Source organism: Bombina bombina, chromosome 11, assembly GCF_027579735.1.
Source record: "Bombina bombina isolate aBomBom1 chromosome 11, aBomBom1.pri, whole genome shotgun sequence".
NCBI classification, from domain to species: Eukaryota; Metazoa; Chordata; class Amphibia; order Anura; family Bombinatoridae; genus Bombina; species Bombina bombina.
Window position 1 is genome coordinate 112,758,269 of NC_069509.1, and position 18,934 is coordinate 112,777,202.

General features: G+C 40.3%; 1 protein-coding gene across 1 annotated transcript in view; it reads right to left on the reverse strand.

The window, feature by feature from the left end:
• Window positions 1-18,934, reverse strand: part of FAM20C (FAM20C golgi associated secretory pathway kinase) — a 424,759-nt gene that overhangs the window by 53,863 nt on the left and 351,962 nt on the right. The window lies entirely within an intron of this gene.

Here is an 18,934-nt window from a genome sequence, read left to right on the forward strand (position 1 = left end):
AACAAGAGCAACAGACACAAAAAGCTTACTTATAGCGCAATTAACCCTCTAGCAGGAGCATTAAAAAGTGCTCCACTTGTAATCTGGCTTAAAGTGTTGTACAGAAAAACCTTCCGCTGTATATTTACAGGATGGCTGCACAAATGCATATTCTTTAGAGTGAACTAATCAAGTTATTTTTGCTCCTATGTGGCTGCCTACTAAGCATCTCTTGACTTTAGTTGTAGCAATTGTGCACTTCCTGTTAGATTTATCTAACCTTGTTTCATGCAATAAATAATTAATATAAAATGATATTTTTTTAAGTGCTTATTCATATAAATGATAGAAATATTCTTAATGGCATAAAAGTGCAAAAAAAGAGAAAATGCTTTAACACGTTTTATAATTTTAATTTAATTTTATAAAATTTTTTTGTTTAATCCCTACAGAATGGGTTTAACAATCAGTTAATATCTGCACCGGATCAGCAATGCACTATTGAGATTTATCTAAAACAGTGTTTCTCAAGCAGGCCAGATTTCCATTATATATTAAAGGGACAGTCAAGTAAAAAAAACCTCCCTTTTAAGATATAATGAATATCTGGCCTGTCCGGTGAGCCAATGACAAAAAGGCCTATTTGTGTAACCACCAATTACCAGCTAGCTACAAGCAGTAATAAATTCCTGCTCTACAATGTGTTCAACACATTTTGCAGTTGTTAAATACACAGTTACAGCCTAATAATAAGATGCTCTAACACATGACACATTTTCCTTTTGCCCTTTTTATATGTCTTTGAAGGGACAGTAAACAACTTGCAATTACAAGACCTGGCTGTTGTGTTCCTAACTTTCTAATTTGCTTCATTCTCTTGGTCTCCTTTGTGAAAAAAAGAATATCTAGATAGGTTCAGGAACTTGGAGCTAGCTGCTAATTGGTTGCTTAACTTGTATGCTCCTTTTCATTGACTTACAAATATGTTCAGCTGGTTCCCAGTAGTGCATTGCTGCTCCAATAAAAGATACCAAGAGAATGAAGCAAAAATTATAACAGATTGTAAATTTTGAAACAACTTTCCAATTTACTTCTATCTGAATTGTGAAAGAAAAAGTTTGGGTTTCATGTCCCTTTTAATGTTTTTTAAACTTCATTTGTACTGCAATTCATTTTTAAAAGCCAAACCCCACCAACCATTTGCCTTATTTAGAGGAGCCAATCTGGGCTTTAGTTTGTAGACAACAAGGCTAGCTACAGAAATAAAGTTAGAACAAAATATATTGTTTTGCAGTTGCCATCAGTTAAAGCCAATCAAGGACATATATGCAGGAGAGCTAGCCTTAAGAAGTCAGCAGGGTGCATTTCATGTTCTGAAAATTAGAAATTGCTCAATTTTCAGAGCTAAAATACATGAAACGGGCAAAATAAACAATGAACATAGATTGCAAGGTTTTATTATGCATAATTTAAACATTTTGCAATCTCAAGGTGCTTACTGTCCCATTAATATGTTTTCTGTAACACAATATCCATTTATTTTTGTAGAGACATTACTATTACAATCAGTGCTGTACAGGGCAATAGTTATTGATCTGATGCTTTCAGGAAAAAATCTACTTGTGCTGTGAATATTTGAGTGACTTTCAGTCACAAAGCTATTTTTGCACCTTGCACTATACATTGCTTGGTGCATTTTAATTCACTGAATGCATTTTTTTATTGCATTAGTTATTTACATTTTTGCAGATATCATGTTGTTGTGTAATTTATTTTACTTGTTTTTATGCTTTGGGCTTTTCTGTTTTTTGGTGATATTTGGGCTCAGTATGGATGATGCTTCTGCAATGACCGACTAGAACCAAGATGCAGCATGTTTCTTTTATATAATAATATATATTTTGTTTTTAATATGAATATTTTTTATCAAATACATTTGTGCACTTTTATTAAGATAATGATGATAGAATAGCACATTAAATATGTTTTCAATAATTTCTATTTGTTTTACTATATGTATAGTTTTCTAAATTAAATGCTTGTTTATTTAAAGAGACATTCCAGTCAAAATTTTTGTTTTGTGTAGAAGCATTTTTGCACTATACATGTATTAGCAAAAAGGCATCTAGTAAATGCTATTGCTGTTTCAAGAGTGATGGTAAATTAAATACTTGCATTTTGTGCCATTCGATGTAACATTTAAAAACAATGAGTGGCAGTCACTTAGTTGGTGAGAGACCCTTAGCCCCAGAATAGTGGCCTTGAGACTAAATGCAGCAACTTCAGAAGGTAAAGATGGGGGTGCCACTAGTACATTGCCCATGTCATACAAACCATCATAGTCTAAACAGGTCATAATACACAGGGACATTCTTTCTTGCCTCTACTGTGCCCCCAGTGATATTAAACATGCACGGTCTGAGCAGGTCATATATACAGGGATCTCTTTTCATGCCACTGTCTGTCCCCAGTGCCAAACAAACCTTCACTGAATTAGCAGTCTCCTATGCCCATAGCAGGTCTGAGCAGGTCATATATACAGGGATCTCTTCTCATGCCCCTGTCTGTCCCCAGTGCCAAACAAACAGACACTTTCATATGCCAGGCCTTTGCTCCCAGTGCTATACAAATTATTACCGGCTAAAAAGGCTCCTAAAAATAGTATTACCTTTCCTTGCCCAATTTCTACCCACAGTGCCATACAAACCATTACACATATACACAAACTGTGAGACAGCAAAAAGCCTTTCTCTGGCTTCCAGAGGGTAAATAAAAGAAATCGGGGTATGGAAACTAGGGATGGGCGAATGTTTCGCAACATTCGAAAAATGAAACAAATTTTAACAAGTTCGTTCGAATCGAATTTCAAATGTTTACATAATTCTAAAATTCAATTTTCGAATGTTCGGTTTCAAATTTTACGATTACATTCGAAAATATTTGTTTTGAAAAAAATTGAATTTATATGTTTGTAATAGTATTTCTAATGCTTTCTTTAAATGTAATATTCAAATTATGCTATAGTCGAATTCGAAAAATTCGAATTTATATGTTTGTAATAGTATTTCTAATGCTTTCTTTAAATGTAATATTTGAATTATGCAATATTCTATATAGAAACATTCGAAATTATATATTTGTATCTATTATGTATCAATTTACTAGATTCCCTCCCTACCACATGAACTATTGAACTTCTGACTAGTATTTGTTAAATAGAATGTTAAATTCAAAATTTTGAATGTGGACATTCAATATAATTATAAACATTCGAAAACTGTAAATGGGCATTCGATTACAGAATTTTTAAGAATATTCATTCTTATCAACATTTGGATTTATAATTCGAATTTCAGTAATAACATTTGTTCTAACATTCAAATTCGGAAATTTACACATTCGCCCATCCCTAATGGAAGCACATCTCACTATCAGAGTAAATTAATATGCTATGAAGCTGACACTGGTCTCAAAGGTTCCTGTAGGAAGAAAAAAATTGCACATTGTTTTGCAGAAGGAAAAGTGTTTGAATACATTACTCTGAGTAATGTATTCAAACACTTTTCCTTCTGCAAAACAATGTGAGATTTTTTTTTCCTTCCTACAGGAAACTTTGAGACTAGTGTCAGCTTCATAGCATATATGTTTGACTAAACAAACACTTATGTTTTATTGTAAACCGTTCATTTCTCACCCAAACCACAAAAATGTTATTTTTCCCTCTCACATACATGTATAAACTCAACTATATAAGCATTTGTATTAGGGTATTGTATATACGGTATCAGTATTGTAGCTGAATTACACCAATAACTATAACTACTAGAACTAACTAAATTTCAGATTTTATTTAATTCATACACACCATCTATTGGGAGCCCCTGGGAGTTTGAAGTAACGGGAAGGGGACTTGACCGTTGGAGGAATTAGGCCTAGTGTGTGATTGGTTGGAGCCTGTAAGGGGGCGGGCTTAGCACGCGCTGTTACGCTTTTAAGGAAAGAGCGGGAGAATTTGTCATCAGATTATTTATCAAATTTATGTGGAAAGTGCTTGCTCGTTGTGGAATTATTTGTGATGGCGCAGTTTGATGCGATTTTCGACCAACTTAAGTTGGAAGCTGCTAAAATGGGCCCTACATGGCTCGAGGATAAGTTACGTCCCTTGTTCGGATATGATATCGAATCGAAGGATGATAACGAGGATGTTGCTTCGAGACCGGTGAGGCGTTCTAGCCCTCCGGTTCGTTTGGATCCGGATTCGGAGGGGAGTAATGGCGGACGGAGAAGACCCAGCCCCAGTCCGGGGTTAAAGGCGTCCGTGAGGAAGAAGTCAGGTTCTGGTTCCGGGAGTCGTCAGGCCGGAGCTGAGGTTGTGGATCCTGCTATGCTGTCTGGGAGCATTTGTTCTCTACTGGAGAAAGTTAAAGTGCCTGTAAAGAAGGGTGATTCTTTGCCTAAGGGTAAGACGGCCAATTTAGGCCAAAAAGAGGTATTTAAGGGGAAGAGGCAAGTTAGTAAAGGTGACGGTCTGCCGAGGCCTAGTTTATTGAGTGGTAGTAAGGAGCAGGTGAGTGGTGGTAGGTTAGGAAGCGTTTTAGCGAGAAAGAGGGGCGAGGCCCGACCGTTTTGTCTCAGGCGGTTGAGGAGCAGTTACATAATGTTTCAAAAACGGCCCAGATTTTAAGGCCTAGTAGCAATTTTGAGGAACAGGCTTATCGAGTGTTAGATGAGAGAGGGGAAGGGGTCGAAGTCAGTGAGAGTCAGCATGATACAGAGGTTGATAACGGCGTTGGGGAATTAGCCTTATATTTAGATTCTTCTGAGGAGGATTTTATTCCTCCTTCTCCCAGTGTGGTTAATCCCCTTCGCCAGTTTAGACCGGCAGTCAGGGCATCGAGTGATTTAGTTTTAAGGGGTGAGTTAAGAAATTTGAGGGGTAGGAATGTTGATGTGGTTGAAAATTTACCTGTTTCTAATAATGTTTTTCTTTTAGAAGGGAATGAGATTGGGTCACGGCCTGAGAATTCTCCGGGTTTCTTGGTGGTGGGAAATGACGGCCTAAGTGGGGAAGCTTACGGCCTTCAGGAATCCTGGACGGATAATATCAGGCTTGATATGGAGGACGGCGTTCCGGGGGCGGGACGTTCTAATGCAAGGGGAGAAGAAGCAGGGGTGAGTATGGTCAACAATTTTAATTTTGGTTATCAGGGGATGGTGGGACTGAGGCATAACAATACATTTAATAGTTCGGTTAATTCGGTTCAACGTCCAAACAGGTCTGGGATTAGGAGAATACAAGGTAGAGGTAGACAACGCAAGAGGTATGGGGACTTAAGGGGTGAAGGGTTTGAGGTTACATCTGCTAAGAGGGGTAGGGGTGTTTTAGTGGATAGTAGGTTGGGTATGTCTACGGCTAGTAAGGGCATTGGAGTTTGGGCACCTTCAGGGGGTTTGTCAAATGTTTCTGTTTTGCAGGCTGAAAAAAGTCAACAATTGATGGCTAATACGGAACCTAGGACTCCTGGGTTCCAGAATATAGAGGTGGTCACGGCTGCATCTCAAGGGGATCAGTCTGCGGCGGCTCAGGATCTTAGGACAGGTAATGAGGGATCTGGGGCTGCAAATTTGAATGTGGGGGTTGAAACAGTTGGTGTGAATGCTGATCCTTTATCAATAACTGTTGTAGCGGGTTTAAGGGACTTGTTAGCCAAGTTAGAAGGTGCTAAAGTTTCGGGGGGAGTCGTCAATTTGTGGGTTCCTCCTGGATCTGCACCTCAAAATGGGGCATTAGGGATTTCTGGTGTGGGAGCAAAAGATGTAGGGTCTGCAACCCAATCTCAAGTGGTTGGTTTGTCTCAGTCAAAAGTGACCAATGTTGATAATAAAGGGTCTGGAGGTTCTGAGCTTAAAATTGCTGACACAGCTTTGGCCAGGTCTTGTTTGTGTTCTATTGGGCCTTTGGGTATGCACTTGACGGTTGAGTTAAGGGAGAAGATATGTAAGAGAGAGTTTATTGAATTATATTCTCTCCTCCCTCTTGACCAGTCTTTTGAGATACCTGAAGACTCAAAAAAGGATGCGTCTGAGGAGGAGGAGAGGAAAAAACGATATTGAAAGTTACCTAAAACATTTACTAACTGGTTTCAAGCTTTTGTTATTTATGCCAGTGTATTGGCAGGTAAGTTCCCTGATCAAGGCGCGGCACTTTTTTGTTATTTAGATGAAGTAGCCGCTGCTCAGAGAACATATGGGGGTATGGCTTGGTGGGTTTATGATGAACAATTTAGACAACGTTTGTCGGTTAAGCCTGAGATGAAATGGGATGATCGTGATATGGGCCTTTGGCTAAAAGTGATGACCTCGTTAAGGTCTTCGCAGCCTTTTCGTGGGGGTGCCGGCGGGTCACTTCAAAGTGGGTCATCGGCAACAGTCAAAAAAGGTTTCTGTTTTGCTTTCAATGAAAAGATTTGCAAATGGGGATCGGCTTGTAAATTCAGACATGAATGCTCAGTGTGTGGGGGATCTCACCCTTCCACCAAGTGTTTCAAAAAGAACAAATTGGGAGGAACCCAGGAGCTGTCTGAAAAAGGGATTAACTCCGGTGAGGTTAAGCGGGATGGAGCTGTGGCTCGTACTCTACGCTAAACAGAAGGATTTTGGTGAAAAAGCCTTGTTATTGCTTCATGGTTTTGAGTTTGGTTTTAAAATTCCATCTTCAGGGGGCGTTGTTCACTACAGGGGTAACCTTAAGTCTGCTAGGGAATGGCCAGATGTTGTTAGGAGTAAGCTTGAGAAGGAGGTTTCGTTGGGCCGAATCGCAGGTCCTTTTAAAGTTTCCCCTATCCCCCATTTGCGTATTTCTCCTTTGGGAGTGGTTCCTAAGAAGGAACCTGGTAAATTTCGACGTATTCACCACTTATCTTTTCCAAAGGGTGGGTCTGTGAATGATGATATTCCGTAGGAATTATCGTCTGTGTCTTATACATCATTTGACATGGCTGTTAATCTGGTTAGGGAGGCCGGTCAATTGTACTTCCGGTTCATCCTTCTTCCCATTATCTCTTGGGTTGTTGTTTTGATAGTTTTTTCTACATCGACCTTTGCCTCCCGATGGGTTGTTCTATTTCTTGTTTATTGTTTGAGTGTTTTAGTTCCTTTTTAGAATGGGTTGTTAAATTTAAGTCAGGATTCTCTTCTATAGTTCATTATTTGGATGATTTTCTTTTTGTTGGTCTTCCTGAATCGGACGTTTGTTTGAAGTTAAGGGATTGTTTTTATTCAATGGCATCTGAATTTGCGGTTTCTATTGCAATGGAAAAGTCTATGGGTCCAGTTACGGCCCTTAAATTTTTGGGTATTACAATTGATTTTGAAAAAATGGAATGTAGGTTACCTTTGGAAAAGATTGTGGATTTGTCAAAAATGATTCGATTTGATAACAGATGCGGCTGGTGGCGTTGGTTTTGGGGCTTATTTTCAGGGTCATTGGTGTGCAGAGGTGTGGCCTCAAGAATGGACGGGGTTGGGTTTAACTCGGAACCTAGTCTTCCTTGAATTATTTCCGATTCTGGTGGCATTGTTTGTGTGGGAAGTTGATTTGGTTAATAAATCCATGTTGTTCCACACGGATAATATGGGTGTTGTTTCTGCTATCAATTAATTATCTGCGTCATCATTGCCAGTTTTGCGTTTATTGAGAGTACTGGTCTTGAAATGTTTAAGTATGAATGTTTTTGTCAGGGTAAAACATATCCCTGGTAAGCTTAATTTGATAGCAGATTCTTTATCTCGTTCACAGTGTTGTCGCTTTCGGGAGCTGGCTCCTCAGGCGGATGTAGCTAGAGCGAAGTTTCCGGTCCAACTTTGGAAGCTTGGGGTGGAGGATTGGCTGAATTAATTAAGAAATCTTTGGCTCCAGGTACTTGGGTGTCTTATGTATCAGTCTGGAGGGAATGGGAAATGTGGTTAAGTCAGGCTGAAATCAACGAAGGGTCAGATGATGTCACTGGTTGCTTATTGGAATGGATGTGGCATTGGGGAACCTTGGGTTTGTCAGCATCTAATATGGAGAAAAGATTGGCGGCCCTAGCTTTTAGATTCCGTTTATTAGGCCTGCCTGACATTACAAAGGTTTTTTGGGTACGTCAGGTTCTTAAAGATTTGAAGAAGAAGGGGAAGGGTAGAGACAAGAGAAGGCCTATTACATTTACTTTGCTTGAAAAAATTGGGTAATATTGGCTGATGTTTGTGTATCAGCATTTGAAGTAATATTGTTTAGAACGGCCTTTGTATTGGCCTTTTTTGGGGCTTTTAGGCTTTCTGAATTGGTAAGCCCTAGCAGGAAAGTTTCTGGAGGTTTACAAAAAGAAGATGTAATATGGAATGAGAGCAGGGTTTAAATCTTACTGAGAAGTAGTAAAACAGACATTTATGGAAAAGGCAAGAATATAGTGCTGTTCCCTAGCGGTGCAGCGATATGTCCTTGTCAGGTAATGATGCATTATGGGTCCATACGGCCTTTGCAGGATGGCCCTTTGTTGGTTCACTCAGATGGTTCCTTTTTGTCACAGTATCAATTTAGAGCCATTCTGAAGGGATCAATTGTTTTATTGGGTTTTAACCCATTAGAGTTTGGGTCCCACTCATTCCGTATAGGAGCTGCTACTGAAGCTGCTATGCTAGGTCTCAAGGAGGATATAGTCAAAAAGATTGGTAGATGGGGTTCAAGTCATTATAAATCTTATGTTAGACCTGATTTGAGGGTTTTTAAAAAAAAAAAAAAAAAAAATTCAGATTGGGGTGAATGTGTGGGAATGCTTGAGCTGAAATCATCCTGAATGTTCTCTTTTATTTCTTTTATTTCAGGTGTGAGGATTGTATGGGTGATGGGGCATTCATTTATATATTGGGCCAATGCTGAGGCCAGTAAGAAAATGGGCGGCCTTCAGCTCGGGTGTCCAGTTGGACGGGGAGGTCAAATGGTTTGGGATTAGGGGTATGTGCTGGGAACTTCTGTTTCCAGTGTTTCTTGATTACAGCAAGGTTTTCCATCACCCGGATGTTTTGATATTGCATTTGGGGGGGAATGATTTGGGTATGATTCCTCAAAAAGAATTAGTAAGAAGAATCAAAAGGGATTTGGGCAATATAAAAGAGCTTTATCCCGGAATAAAAATAGTCTGGTCTCAGATTACTCCTTGACTGGTTTGGAGATCAGCGTGGGATTATCATAGGTTGGAAAAGAGCCGCAAGAAAGTTAACAAAATAGTTAGCTCTTTCGTAAGAAGGTTGGGGGGGTGTGGTTTTCCACCCAGATTTTGAAGTGGAAGGGGCTGAGGAATTCTATCTAAAAGATGGTGTACACTTTAATCAATTCGGGCTGCAGCTATTTCTTTTTGATATAAAAGAAGAGTTGGGCAAAAATTTTGGGTTTGGCGGGACTGGGCTGTTCGGTCAGTCCAGTCGGTGGCGGGGGTGCTAGTTCCCAGACAAATATGTTAACCAATATGGCCAAGTGATTTGGAGGATTTTAAGTAGTTGCCTCTCCATGGGGTGAGCGGGCAACTATTAAAGTGTAGGTGTCCTTGGACGGACTCAACGGGGATATAGTTGAGTCCAGTGTTTGAATAACGGCCATCTTGTTTTTGTGGGTTTGGGAACTAGCACCGCTGTGGGGAATTGACAGTATGTTTGATTTGGAATGTTATTTATGAACATCAGGTATGTTCTGTTAAATGTTTGGAAATGTTTTATTATATAATATTTAACTTATGTTATTAATAAAATGGCTGCGGCCAATTTTTATACCAAAGTTGTGTGTAACTCTTATTTATAGCAATTAAGTTATTTGGAAAATGTTAGAAGGTTAGGCCGGGGATTGACGACTTTAAAGGTCATGCAGAAACAATAGATGTGTGTATGTAATGTTCCACCCATTTTTGATAAGTTTTCAATTGTATGGCCATTTGATTTAAGTTAAAGAGACAAAAACCCCAAATTATTCTTTTTCTTGATTCAGATAGAGAATGATTCAGATAGAGGGGCCTATCTATCAAGCTCCGAATGGAGCTTGATGCCCAGTGTTTTTGGCGAGCCTGCAGACTCGCCAGAAACAGCAGTTATGAAGCAGTGGTCACAAAGACCGCTGCTCCATAACCTGTCCGCCTGCTCTGAGCAGGCGGACAGACATCTCCGGAAATCAACCCGATCGAGTACGATCGGGTTGATTGACACCCCCCTGCGGTCTGCAGGGGGCGGTGTTGCACCTGCAGCTCTTGTGAGCTGCTGGTGCAATGCTGAATACGACAAGCGTATTGCTCGCCGTATTCAGCAAGGTCTGGCGGACCTGATGCGCACTGTCGGATCAAGTCCGCCAGACCTTGATAAATAGGGGCCAGAGAAATCTAATATTTATTTTTAGTTGTCCTAAATAATAATAAAAAAATCCTCTGTTTTTTGTTTTTTTTTACTTTTTCAGATTTTTGTGTCTACAGGCACCTGAGATGTAAATCTGGCCCTGTATCTAGCTATGCTGTGCAAGCACATGCAAAGAAAGAGGCTTAAACAGTGATAACTTTTACTAGAAGTGATTTATCTATATGCATTTCAAATTTAACCGTAATACCGGGACATGAAACCCAAAATGTTTCTTTTATTAAACGGATAGAGAATACAATTTTTAAAAAGTTTCCAGTTTCCTTCTATTCTCAAATTTTCTTTGTTCTTATTTTATTCTTTGTTGAAGAGATAGGTAACATGCACGGTTGGAGCACAGGAAATAGTGCTGCCACCTAGTGCTCTTGCTAATGTATAACATTGTTGCAAAACTGCTGCCATATAATGCTAATGACAAGTGTGCCGCTTCCTGCTTTTCAACAAAGGATAAGAAAATGAAGAATTTTATTATAGAAGTTAATTGGAAAGTTGTTTAACCCCTTAACAACCAACAACATATTGGGGTACAACCTGCAAAAAAATGCAGTTAATGACCAAGGACGTACCCCGTACATCGTTGGTCTTTGAAAGCAGTGGATGCGATCCTGATCGCTTCCAGCCGCTTTCATGTTATTGCAGTGATGTCTCGATATTGAGGCATCCTGCAATAATGTTTTCTAGCAGTCCAATGCAGAGAGAGCAACTCTGTGGCCCTCTCTGCATCGGTCATCGATGGCCATGATCGTTGGTGGGTGGGAGCTGGAGGCGGGTTGGCGGCCATTGGTGGAGGGGGGCAGGATCACATGTGGGGGCGCGTGCGGGTGTGAACCCTACACTATGGCACAAAAAATTTCTACAGCAAGGTGGGAGAGAGGACTGGGGAGGGGGGAAATGTTCAATTAAGGGATCTGGGAGAGGGTGGGGGGTTGGATATTGAGGGGGGGCAGCTACACTAGAGAAAATATTAAAAAATTGTTAATAAAATATAAAAAACAAAACCAAAAAAACACATTTCATTTCAAACTGGGTGTCAGGGAGGTTGGGGGCTAAGGAGGGATCCTACACAGCAGAATTTAAAAAAAACAAACAAAATAACAAAAACCTTTTTATTTTAGTACTGGCAGACTTTCTGCCAGTACTTAAGATGGCGGGGACAATTGTGGGGTGGGGGAGGGAAGAGAGTTTTGGGAGGGATCAGAGGGTCTGATGTGTCAGGTGGGAGGCTGATCTCTACACTAAAGCCAAAATTAACCCTGCAAGCTCCCTACAAGCTACCTAATTAACCCCTTCACTGCTAAACATAATACACGTGTGATGCGCAGCGGCATTTAGCGGCCTTCTAATTACCAAAAAGCAACGCCAAAGTCATATATGTCTGATATTTATAAACAAAGGGGATCCCAGAGAAGCATTAACAACCATTTGTGCCATAATTGCACAAGCTGTTTGTAATTAAATACAGTGAGAAACCTAAAATTTGTGAAAAGTTAACAATTTTTTTTATTTGATCGCATTTCGCTGTGAAATGGTTGCATGAAATATACCAAAATGGGCCTAGATCAATACTTTGGGTTGTCTACTACATTACACTAAAGCTAAAATTAACCCTACAAGCTCCCTAATTAACCCCTTCACTGCTGGGCATAATACACGTGTGGTGCGTAGTGGCATTTAGCAGCCTTCTAATTACCAAAAAGCAACGCCAAAGCCATATATGTCTGCTATTTCTGAACAACCATTTGTGCCATAATTGCACAAGCTGTTTATAAATAATTTCAGTGAGAAACCTAAAGTTTGTGAAAAAGTGAACAATTTTTTTATTTGATCGCATTTGGCGGTGAAATGGTGGCATGAAATATACCAAAATGGGCCTAGATCAATACTTTGGGATGTCTTCTAAAAAAAATATATATACATGTCAAGGGATATTCAGGGATTCCTGAAAGATATCAGTGTCCCAATGTAACTAGCGCTAATTTTTAAAAAAAGTGGTTTAGAAAAAGCAAAATGCTACTTGTATTTATGGCCCTATAACTTGCAAAGAACATGTAAACACTGGGTATTTCTAAACTCAGGACAAAATTTAGAAACTATTTAGCATGGGTGTTTTTTGGTGGTTGTAGATGTGTAACATATTTTGGGGGTCATAGTTAGAAAAAGTGTGTGTATTTTCCATTTTGTCATCATATTTTATAATTTTTTATAGTAAATTTACATTTACAGGGAGTGCAGAATTATTAGGCAAATGAGTATTTTGACCACATCATCCTCTTTATGCATGTTGTCTTACTCCAAGCTGTATAGGCTCGAAAGCCTACTACCAATTAAGCATATTAGGTGATGTGCATCTCTGTAATGAGAAGGGGTGTGGTCTAATGACATCAACACCCTATATCAGGTGTGCATAATTATTAGGCAACTTCCTTTCCTTTGGCAAAATGGGTCAAAAGAAGGACTTGACAGGCTCAGAAAAGTCAAAAATAGTGAGATATCTCGCAGAGGGATGCAGCACTCTTAAAATTGCAAAGCTTCTGAAGCGTGATCATCGAACAATCAAGCGTTTCATTCAAAAAAGTCAACAGGGTCGCAAGAAGCGTGTGGAAAAACCAAGGCGCAAAATAACTGCCCATGAACTGAGAAAAGTCAAGCGTGCAGCTGCCAAGATGCCACTTGCCACCAGTTTGGCCATATTTCAGAGCTGCAACATCACTGGAGTGCCCAAAAGCACAAGGTGTGCAATACTCAGAGACATGGCCAAGGTAAGAAAGGCTGAAAGACGACCACCACTGAACAAGACACACAAGCTGAAACGTCAAGACTGGGCCAAGAAATATCTCAAGACTGATTTTTCTAAGGTTTTATGGACTGATGAAATGAGAGTGAGTCTTGATGGGCCAGATGGATGGGCCCGTGGCTGGATTGGTAAAGGGCAGAGAGCTCCAGTCCGACTCAGACGCCAGCAAGGTGGAGGTGGAGTACTGGTTTGTGCTGGTATCATCAAAGATGAGCTTGTGGGGCCTTTTCAGTTTGTGGATGGAGTCAAGATCAACTCCCAGTCCTACTGCCAGTTTCTGGAAGACACCTTCTTCAAGCAGTGGTACAGGAAGAAGTCTGCATCCTTCAAGAAAAACATGATTTTCATGCAGGACAATGCTCCATCACACGCGTCCAAGTACTCCACAGCGTGGCTGGCAAGAAAGGGTATAAAAGAAGAAAATCTAATGACATGGCCTCCTTGTTCACCTGATCTGAACCCCATTGAGAACCTGTGGTCCATCATCAAATGTGAGATTTACAAGGAGGGAAAACAGTACACCTCTCTGAACAGTGTCTGGGAGGCTGTGGTTGCTGCTGCACGCAATGTTGATGGTGAACAGATCAAAACACTGACAGAATCCATGGATGGCAGGCTTTTGAGTGTCCTTGCAAAGAAAGGTGGCTATATTGGTCACTGATTTGTTTTTGTTTTGTTTTTGAATGTCAGAAATGTATATTTGTGAATGTTGAGATGTTATATTGGTTTCACTGGTAAAAATAAATAATTGAAATGGGTATATATTTTGGGTATATATTTTGGGTATATATTTGTTTTTTGTTAAGTTGCCTAATAATTATGCACAGTAATAGTCACCTGCACACACAGATATCCCCCTAAAATAGCTATAACTAAAAACAAACTAAAAACTACTTCCAAAACTATTCAGCTTTGATATTAATTCGTTTTTTGGGTTCATTGAGAACATGGTTGTTGTTCAATAATAAAATTAATCCTCAAAAATACAACTTGCCTAATAATTCTGCACTCCCTGTAATGGCGAGAAAAACAGTATATAATATGTGTGGGTATAGTAAATAAGATGTAAATTACAGCTAAACGCAAACACCGCAAAAATGTAAAAATAACCTTGGTCCCAAACGGTCAGAAAATGAAAAAGTGCTGTGCTCCTTAAGGGGTTAAAAGTGTATGTATCTGAATCATGAAAGAAAACAATTTAGTCCCTTTAAGTAATTTGCAGGAGAAAAGAAACTAGCAGCAGCTCTCAGCGGAGTATATTCCAGGCAAGTTGTGTGACTGGTCAAACACACCTTTAAAAAAAGTGTGATTTAAAGGGACAGTCAACACCAAAATGTTAATTGTTTAAAAATCCTTAATCCTTATATTACCCATTCTCCAGTTTTGCATAACCAATATGGTTATATTAATATACTTTTTACCTCTGTGATTACCTTGTATCTAAGCCTCTATTGTCAGCCCCCTGATCACATGACTTTTATTTATTATCTATTGGTTTGCATGTTAGCCAATTAGTGCTGTGTTGTACACAACTCACGGGTGTGAGCATAATGTTATATATGCTAAATTGCCCACATGAACTAGCAGTCTCTTGTGAAAATCTAATAAAAAAGCATGTGATAAGAGTCTGTCTGTAGTGGCTTAGAAACAAGCAGAAATGTAGAGGTTTAAAGGTTATAAAGTAGATTGATATAACAATGTTTGTTGTGCAAAGCTGGGGAATAGTTAGTAAAGGCGTTGTCTATCTTTTTAAACAATAACAATTTTGTTGTTGACTGTCCCTTTAAGGTCTTGTCTTTTTCACAAATTATTATTCGTTAGCTGCAATATTTTAATTTGCATTGAGCACATACACAAACAAAAATGAAAAAGCCTGTTTCTTGTAGTTGTTCGTGTATATTGTATTTCAGCCATTCAGGCTTCTTAACTAATTAAAACAGCTGAGTTTGTAATGGGTTGGAAAACCATAAAATGCCATAGATAAATACAAAGCCAGAGCAGTTCTTGCCGGATTGTCATGGGTCGGGAGGTCTGCCCGCTATCCAATTTAGATTGGAAATGGAGCCTTTATTGGCAGATGTTGTGATCTCCGTCACATACACTGAGCAAGCAGTTTTGTGCTAATGGAAGCACTTGCTTCCTGCCCATAAAAAAGTAATGACCTCTCACATGAAATGGCAGACTGTGTTACTAATTTGTTAGGACGTTTCTTATTTTGATTTAAAATACATATTCTTTCATCAAAAAATATGTGGATATTACCTTAAAGGGATACTAAACCCAAATGTTTTCTGTCATGATTCAATTTTATGCAACTTTCTAATTTGCTCTTATTATCAATTTGTCTTCATTCTTTTTGTATCTTTAAAAGCAGGAATGTAAGCTTAGAGGCCGGCCCATTTTTGGTTTAGCACCTGGGTAGCACTTGCTGATTGGTGGCTAAATGTAACACCAATCCGCAAGTGCTACCCAGGGTGCTGAACTGAAAATGGTCCGGCGGCTAAGCTTTACATTCCTGCTTTTACAAATAAAGATAGCAAGAGAATGAAGAAAGATTTATAATAGGAGTAAATTAGAAAGTTGCTTAAGATTTCCTGCTCTATTTGAATCATGATAGAACACAAAATGGGTTTAGTATCCCTTTTAAGATGCTAGTGGGATCATTTTTGGTGTAGTAGGTTGACTTACACTTTGCAGGTGCTACCCAGGTCTGAACCAAAAATGGGCCGGCTCATGAATCATGAAAGAAAAATAATGGGCTTTGTGTCCCTTTAAGTAAATGGAGTGCACCAAAACATCTAAATAAACGGGTATGAAATGTACAATGCATATTCTGCACATCAAACATATTTTGTTTGCTATGACTATAAAAAAAAGTAAATATACTTATCTGATTATGTTGATAATGGGAAGAAACAATGATTTATTATTATTATTATTATTCTTTATAAAGTGCCAACAGATTCTTCAGGGCTGCCCATAAGTAAAAGGATAGAAGTACAACGGAGAAACAATACAATAAAAAACATAATTTTACAGACAGATACATGGGGAATTGAGGGCCCTATTCCCGTGGGAATTTACAATCTAGATGGGTAGGAGGATGGTAAACAGGAGGTGGGGACTGCAAAGGTGGGAATGATATTAGTGGGGAGATGAGGATAACTGTTGGGTTAGTGAAGTTCATTTGTTAATGAGTCGGGTGATAGGCTTCCCTGAACAGAAAGGTTTTTAGAGAACGTTTAAAGGAGGAGAGGTTAGGGGAGAGTCTGACAGCTCAAGGAAGTGCATTCTAGAGGGATGGAGCCACCCGAGAGAAGTCCTGTAGTCTAGCATGAGAAGAGGTGATGGTAGAGGACTCAAGGAGCAGGTCATTGTTGAATCTTAGGGGGCGGGCTAGAGTATATTTGTTGATGAGTGAGGACAGGTAGGGTGGGGCAGCATTGGTGAGGGCTTTGTAGGTCAGGGTGAGAATTTTGAATTTAACTCTGTTGTTAATGGGGAGCCAATGAAGGGACTCACAGAGAGGTGCAGCAGAAACGGAGCGTCAAGAGAGGTGGATTAGCCTGGCAGATGCATTTAGGATGGATTGAAGGGGAGAGAGGCGGGAGAGAGGGAGGCCAGTTAGCAAGTTATTGCAGTAGTCAAGTTGGGAAATTTCCAGGGAGTGGATAAGCAGTTAAGTAGTTTCGTCACTCGGAAACTGACAAATATTGTAGATATTGCGTAGGTGGTTGCGGCAGGATGAAGAGAGCAGTTGGATGTGGGGAATGAAGGACAGATTTGAGTCAAGTGTGACTCTGAGGTAGCGGACTTGGGGTGATGGGGAGATAGTGGTGCCGCCAACATTGATGGAAAAATGTGAAACTGTAGTAGAGTTAGAGGGGGGGATTAGAAGTAGTTTGATCTTGGCCATGTTTATTTTTAGGTGGTGAGAGGCCATCCAGGAGGAAATGCCAGTTAAGCAGTCACTGATGTGAGAATTGCAGGGGTGGAAAGGTAGATCTGGGTGTCATCAGCATAGAGGTGGTAGTTGAAGCCATAGCTGTTGATAAGTTTACCCAGTGAAGAAGTGTAAATAGAGAAGAGTAGAGGACGCAGGACAGAGCCTTGAGGTACTGCAACAGACAGAGGTAATGGAGAGGAGGAGCCATCAGCAAAAGAGACGGAGAAGGATCTGTTAGAGAGATAAGAGTGAATCCAGGAGAGGGCAGTGTCACAGAGACCAAGAGAGCTGAGTCCGTTGGAGAAGGGGATGGTCAACAGTGTCAAAAGCAGCAGAGAGGTCAAGTAAGATGAGTATAGAGTAGTAGCCTTTGTTTTTAGCAGAAAGGAGATCATTGGTAACCTTGGTGAGGGCAGTCTCAGTTGAGTGTTGGGGACGGAAGCCAGATTGCAGGGGGTCGCGCAGTGAGTTGGAGGACAGGAAGTGGGTAAGCCGATCAAAAACTAGTTTTTTCAAGGATTTTTGTACTAGCGGGAGCAGTGATATGGGGCAGTAGTTCGCAGGAGAGTTGGGGTCAAGGAAGGGTTTTTTGAGGATGGGGTGACCTTTGCATGTTTGCAGGAGGCCGGGAATGAGCAGGTAGAAAGGGATAGGTTGAATATGTGGGTAATAGCCGGAGTGAGGGTGGGAGACAGAGAAGGTATTAGATGCAAAGGAATAGGGTCAAGTGGGCAGGTGTGAGGAAGACAATAGGGAAGCCACTTCACTCTCAGTGGTTGGGAAGAGGATGCAGAGGGCGGCAGAGGGGGTGACTGGGAGTGAAGTTGGGAGATTGCTGGCTTGTGTTGGGATGTTTCTTTGGATGGTAAGTGTTTTATTGAAAAGGTAGTCAGCCAAGTCTCGAGCACTGAACGTAGATGAGGGGGGGGGGGGGTCCAGGTGGGTAGAGAAGAGAGTTGAGAATGGAGAAGTCTTTTAGTGTTTGAGGAGTAAGTGGATATAAGAGAAGATAAGTAGGTTTGCTTAGCTAAGTGAAGGGCAGAGGTGTAAGAGTAAAGGATTAACTTATAGTGCATGAAATTAGATTCAGAGCGAGATTTTCTCCAGGCATGTTCAGCAGTGTGGGAGCATTTTTGTAGGTGGCATGTTTTTTCTGGGAGTGCCAGGGCTGGAGCTGACGACGTGGGGCTTTGCAAAGTTGGGGCGGAGCGAGGGGTCAAGTGCAGAGGAGAGAGTATTGTTGTAGTGGGTCATAGCAAGGTCAGGGCAGGATATTGTGGAAGTGTGGGGGAGGCGTATTTGAATAAGGTTGTAGAGTTGGGGAGGGTCGACAGTGTGCAGATTTCTACAGGTGCTGGGGCGACGGGGGGGGGAGTAGGTTTAGCCTGTATATTAAGATTAAAGGTGAGCAGATGGTGGTCTGAGATGGGAAATGGATGACAGTCAACATCTGGGACAGAGCAGAGATAGAATATCAGATCAATATAGTGTCCGTCGCGGTGGGTAGGGAATAGGGTGGATTGTAATAGGCCGAAGGAGTTTGTGAATGAGAGAAGTTTAGAGGCAGCAGGGGCAGATGGGTTGCCAATGAAGATGTTGAAGTCCCCCAGAATTAGAGTAGGTTTATATCCATGTATTATGTTATATTGAAGTTCTTTAGCCACCACCATGTATCACATAGTGATATTTATGTTACAATTCCCATACCAATTTATATTATTTTAGACATCACCTCCTAGATAAAAAAAAACACTAAGAGCCCAATTCTTAAAAGCTCACCA